Below are 6,019 nucleotides of genomic sequence, written 5' to 3'. Positions count from 1 at the left end.
AACCAAGGCCAGTCAGCAGTGCAGTTTGGAAATCTTAGAGCCTGAACATACTGGCCTTGTGAGGGAGGTGACAATTAACACATATCTTCTCCCCTCACCCTCACCTTTCCCTGTTTTACAACTATTTCCGGGCCAGACCATGCAGGAGTTTTACTTTCTGAACTCAGCTGTGCAACTACATAATGGACACAAAAGCATCACCTTATGTAGGAAACTGATTGCTAATGTACAGTACTTACATTATGCAGCTTCAGCGTAGAACACATCAGAAAATCAACCGTCTGCAGGAGGACTGACTTATTTTTTTTTGGGGGGGGGGAATTGTTTGTGTGCACAAGTTAGTTGCGCAGGAGTTCTAAATCAACTTTAACTGTCCAACCTGAATTTGCTGGTATGTGATTGAATCCCACCCCAAAATAGTGACAGGTTGAAAGTGTAAGTGACCTCAAAGTCAAAGGAACTTCAAAGGGAGACTTCAACATTAAACCAGTGATTTAAAATATGTCAGGAGACTCAGTGCTATCCTTTGAACTGAATTTTGACAAAGGGTTTTTATCACACCACGTGCTAATTGTTGCTACAATCATTTATATCCCACCTTTCAGAATAGAAATCCTTTCAAGGCAGTTTGCAACTAAATAACATAATTTTAAAACACAACAAACAAGGTTGTTACCAAGGCAAGTATGTATATGTTATCGAGAAAGTTCAACATCAGAATGAACACAGTGAATTGCGTAATTATTACTTTCTGGACTTCTATTCATTTTATTTCCCCATCCTCGCAGTTCACAATCTGCACTCTCAAACAAGGTGCCACAAGGCTATTTGGGTGGGACCTACTAAGCCAGGGGTCAGCAAACTTTTTCAGCAGGGGGGCGGTCCACTATCCCTCAGACCTTGTGGGGGGCCGGACTATATTTTGAAAAATAATAATGAACAAATTCCTATGCCCCACAAATAACTCAGAGATGCATTTTAAATAAAAGCACACATTCTAATGTAAAAACACGCTGATTCCCGGACCGTCTGCGGGTCAGATTTAGAAGGCGATTGAGCCGGATCCGGCCCCTGGGCCTTAGTTTGCCTACCCATGCACTAAGTCATATGCAAAGTAGACCGATTAAAATAAGTTTAGTTAGGACAAAGTTTAGTCCATTGATTTCAACAGTTGTATTCCTAGTCCCTTTGTTTGTTTGTTTTTCAGATATGCTTGTTACTCTACATATTCCTATCTCTAGGGGAAGAAGAGTATGGTGGCCAATAGGAAGCAGAGTTTGGTTGGCTTGAGTAATCTTGCTCACATAGGATAAAAGGGAGCAAATTTTCCTTGTCTGGTGCAATGCCAACCAAACCATGCTTGTGCTGCACTTTCACTGAACTGCAGGAGGTTTCCTAACATGGAACACTGTATATCACCACACCACTGTATAACACAAAAAAATATTTTATATTTAGGCCATTAAAAAAAAAAAGGTTGTGGTTTGTATGTCTCGAATCAGGGCTTGTTGCAAGCAGGGCACAAGTGTTGTTAGCATCTGCACAAGGCTATTGCTTGTCACCAAGGAAGTAATTAGTCTCAGCCTGGAACCTCCATGTAGGGATGTGTGACTGCCAGCACAACCATTCAGATCCAGATTAATGCATACGGTTAAAGGAGCAAATGACTGTCCTAGGAGCCAACTTCTAGGGTCCAAGGTCCCTTCGCCCCCCCCCCAAAAAAAATATTTGAGGGGCCCTGGGCCTCTCAAAAGTTGATAGGCATTGCCATTCAAATGGTGTTCCTGTGCCGCAATTTGTGATTGGTTATGCAAGACGGGGCTTACCTGCCCCTGCATATTTTATTTAAGTTTGCACCCCTGGTATGTATAAACATAACGAGCAGAATGGAAATTGAACTGACCATTTGATTTAAGGCTCCCGCTAATAGGCATAGGGAGCAAGCCCCATAGAACACAGGCATAGTAAACACGCATAGGATTGTACTCCCAAATGGGAAACATGCCTGTGCAGGTGGCCAGAAAAAAGTCCAGAAAAAAGACACCACTATGTCATGTGAGACGGAAACACGGGATGAATGGTGTTTAGATCTGCCTTGATGGTTCTAAAAGAGCAGAACAGCCTCGTATGCTATACAGTACCATGGTCAATATGTCTCTGTTTATTGTAAAGTGGCCTATATAACACAAGGGGGAGCTCTGGCCTGAAATATCGAAACGCTTTTTCCCTTTATTGGCAACGCTGGTCATTATTTCATAACCTATTTTGCCTGGTAAATAAACAGTTTTCTGCCTCAAAGTACCATGTACAATGCAATACTATCTGTAAAGGATCATCACAGCCTTTCTGTAGTTAGCTCACTGTGGAGTCAAGCCTGAGGCTACTTCCAGACCCTTGCTAATTGGAATGGGATTCAATAATATACCATCAGTTTCAGGTTGTGCAATTATAGTTAATTGGGAGGTCCTGTGCAACAAACCTGCTTCCCCAAAAGATCAGTCTTTTCCCAATAAGGAAAGCAGAGGGGAAATGCACTGGAAAGTGTGAGGTTACAGTTGTGATGTAATGTCATCTAACCTCCCCACAAAACAATCAGAATACTTAATAAATACATCTGAAAGCACCCTACATTAGGATGCCTGATGCTGACCTCCAGTCTATTCTTTGAAATTATAGTCTGTATCTGAATGCTGCTGTTCACAGTCATCTCTAGTCGTATTTTCATTTTTGTCTCCCTGCGTCAGAGACAGATATCTTCAAAGACTGGATTCTCTCAGTCAGCGTGGGAAGTAGATATGGGAAAGTGAGTTGTGCGTTTAAAATTATGGCGAGAAGAAAAGCATGCAGTGAGAACCATTATGCTACAAAATTGCTCTTCAGCTAGGAGTTGTCAATGAAAACCATTAAGATTCCAAGCTCTTTTCTTAAGACGATGACATTTAAAACTTTCAAGACAAAAAGCAAGTCTTGATAGAATATTAACCCATGTGATGTAGAGTCCATGGAGCCTTAGCGCTACAATTCTATATCCAATTACCTGTTATTAAGCCTTAATGAACTCAGTTGGACTTACTTCTGAGAAGACATGTATAGGAATGCACTGTTTAACAGTAGTAGTGAATCAATAAACTGTTTCAAAAGAAGCAACGTTCTGATTATAAAGAGTATCATTTACATCAGTGGGTGGCTCTGCAAATTGTAGAATATGGACTGAACAGATTTCTTATTTATCTGTGGCATCACAGAAGGCAGCCCTGTATTGGGAAGTTTTTAATGTTTGATGTTTTACTATGCTTTATATATGTTGTAAGCCAGCCAGATGGGCAGGGTATAAATAAAATAACAAAGAAAACAACAATTAATAATACTAGTTATAATTCATAAATAAAAGCTGGTTGAAAGGAAAATAATGTCTCCATGCACCTAAGTTGTCTGGTACTGAAAGCCCTTTAACTTCATTGAGGCTTATGCATGAGCAAAAATCTGAGCTCTGAGTAGTTTGGAAGTACTACTGTACTGATAAAAGGTTTGCTCAACCAATGTGTTGTTTAGAATTAGACTGTCAGATTTCAAGAGAGGATTATCTCTACTATCAGCTACTGAATCTTTCACAACCTGTACTGTTCCCCACCTTTACCCCAGTCTCATTTTCTCATAATTTTGTTGGAGCAACACAGCAACCACACCCTTAATTTTAAGTCTCTTGTCAGACACACTTTTCACTTGCCACCTCAGAGAGCTTCCAGGCTGTCACCATTTTGCAGGTGGGGTTCAAGTGCATACTGAGAAATTCAAGTTGCACAATTAAAATGGATTTGGCAATCTCACACAACAGTCTGCTTCCAAAAAAAGGACCTTTTTTTGTAAGGAAAGTGATGAGAAAATGCACTGGAAGGTGTGGGTTGCTTGACTGAAGTTATATTACTTCCCTGGCAAACAATGCTCAATAAACAAGTCATCTGGAAGCTGGTCTAAACCACTGAGCCTCTTGGTCTTGCCGATCGGAAGGTCAGTGGTTCAAATCCCCACAATAGGATGAGTTCCCGCTGCTCTGTCCCAGCTCCTGCTAACCTAGCAGTTTTAAAGCACACCAGTGCAAGTAGATAAAAAGGTACCACTGCGGCAGGAAGATAAACAGAGTTTCTGTGCACTCTGGTTTCTGTCACAGTGTTCCTTTACACAGGGGTCCTTTACTTTTTTACCTTAGGTTAAAAACACACAGAGAGAGACTCTCACACCCAAGATCTGCTCCAGTCATATAGGACCACCCCAGGAGATGGGTTCGCTGTATACACTTGGGATTTACCGCTCAAACAGTTTTGAAGTCAGAGTGACACTGGCTTTGGAGGAACCGTATCAAAATGCAGTATTGCAGAAGAAACCATAGGACTTCATAGGATGGGGAAAGTTTGAGCAAAAGCATCTGTAAAAAAAAATCTTTTTACTGAATTCTTACACAATTTTTCAAATGCATACCTACTCAGAAGTGAATCCTATCCAGGTACATGTGCATAGTACTGCAGTCTTAATCTCTCTCCCAGAAGTCCATTTTAACCATAAGGTGTATCTTACTTCAGAAGCTGGATATGTGTGTGTATGAAGCTCACCACCACAAATATCTCTATAGTTACTATGACTGTGATAAGAGTTTCTACAAAGAGGTGAAAGATTGTGCATATAGGGATATAAAAAGAACCCTTAATTTTATTGTCTTTAAAACATAAAGCAGTGTGCCATGTGAAACATTGCAGAAAAACACGGATTTTGTAGGTTGTGTTTTTCATTGAACTGCCATCATGTTTCTTTTCATTTCTCCATCCATTGCATCCGGCCATGTACAGCTGGTGAGAGCGCAGCAAAACTGATCTTTGAAGATGCACAAAGAGCCATTTAGAGTTTACAGTAGCTACACAACCTGTTCAGGAAGGTGGTTTTCTGCTGCTTGACATAATGAATACAGGCCTAGATATTAGCACTGTCAAGCTGAAGAAAACCACCAAACATGAGGTTGGCTTCCTGTTTAAAAACCATGAGCTAACTGAAGAGCAAAGACTGGTGAGGTTTTTAACAGGTTATGTTATTGTAATATCTAAGGTAACAAACCTTTTGCAGGATTTTAAAACCATTCCGTGGGGGGGAGGTAGTCTGTTTCCTGTTGGGGGCAATGCTGCTGTCTCCTAGTGCTTTATTGGCACAAACTGTTTGACCAGAAATGAGAGTAGGCCAGCCTAGTTTCCCTTTTTTTATATATAAAAAAGTTTGTATTTAGAACATTGACAGAAACAACTGAATGAATGAACAAGTAGTCAGAGCACTTCAGTCCTATAAACCAGTGAGTTATCATTAAGCGCTTTCCGTTCAAAAACATTGCAGAGCCTGGTGCATTTATACCTTCTCCCATCAGCAGTTCTGGAGGGGGAATAAAAAAAACAACCCTAAACCTTATTGTCAACGTAAATGATCCCATGAATCTGGAGCAGTAGAATTGATAACTCATATTCTAATGTATTGCTCCTTTCCTTGTGACATGCATAAGATTTTAATTGAACCCTGTTTGCAGAAATTTACAGAACAATTGGATGCGTTCTATGCTTTTTATTCTTATGGATGCGTTCTATGCTTTTTATTCTTATTATCCAAATATGGTGCTGCCACGTGTAAATCCCCCTTGTTTTTTGCAAATTTATAATTATATTCTCTAGGTCCTTTTATAGTACAATATAGTTACTGGTTATCTTATTGTTATGGTTCTCTATTTTGTTTTGTTTAGTATTATTTTTTAATTTGTACAGAGCTTCTTTTTTGAATACTGGTCCTTGGCCATAATAAGGAGATTGACTGGACACATGACACCCAGCACTGTAGCCCAACCAATTACTATTCAATATAAGGGGAAAGACATAGAACTGCAGGGGATGAGGAAGGGAAGAGAGTAGTTTCTAGGTGCTTGGAGGACTCAGGGCACAGCCTATGATACAAATTTGCTTATGGGCAGATTAAGCTGCTGAATGTTCGTGTT

This window comes from Podarcis erhardii (genome assembly GCF_964252035.2).
Source record: "Podarcis erhardii genome assembly, chromosome: 1".
Lineage (NCBI taxonomy): Eukaryota > Metazoa > Chordata > Lepidosauria > Squamata > Lacertidae > Podarcis > Podarcis erhardii.
Note: the sequence above shows the minus strand (reverse complement) of the source record.